Raw genomic sequence first — 676 nt, 5'->3', positions numbered from 1 at the left:
CAAGTTTTCCCTCGAAAGAAACCAAGGTTTATCGAACCAGGAGGAGCCAAGAAGCACGTTGAAGGTTGATGGCGGCGGGATGTAGTGCGGCGCAACACCGTAGATTCCGCGCCAACGTGGAACCTCGCACAACACAACCAAAGTACTTTGCCCCAACGAAACGAGTGAGGTTGTCAATCTCACCGGCTTGTCTGTAACAAAGGATTAACCGTATTGTGTGGAAGATGATTGTTTGCAGAGAAAACAGTAAAAACAAGTATTGCAAGTAGATTGTATTTCAGTAAAGAGAATTGGACCGGGGTCCACAGTTCACTAGAGGTGTCTCTCCCATAAGACGAACAAGCATGTTGGGTGAACAAATTACAGCTTGGGCAATTGACAAATAAAGAGAGCATGACAATGCACATACATATCATGATGAGTATAGTGAGATTTAATTGGGCATTACGACAAAGTACATAGACCGCCATCCAACCGCATCTATGCCTAAAAAGTCCACCTTCGGAGTTATCATCCGAACCCTCCAGTATTAAGTTGCAAAGCAACGGACAATTGCATTAAGTATGGTGCGTAATGTAATCAACAACTACATCCTTAGACATAGCATCAATGTTTTATCCCTAGTGGCAACAAGCACAACACAACCTTAGAACTTTCTCGTCATCGTCCCAGGTGT

This window comes from Lolium rigidum, chromosome 4 (genome assembly GCF_022539505.1).
Source record: "Lolium rigidum isolate FL_2022 chromosome 4, APGP_CSIRO_Lrig_0.1, whole genome shotgun sequence".
Classification (NCBI taxonomy): domain Eukaryota; kingdom Viridiplantae; phylum Streptophyta; class Magnoliopsida; order Poales; family Poaceae; genus Lolium; species Lolium rigidum.
This window is presented reverse-complemented; position numbering follows the sequence as displayed.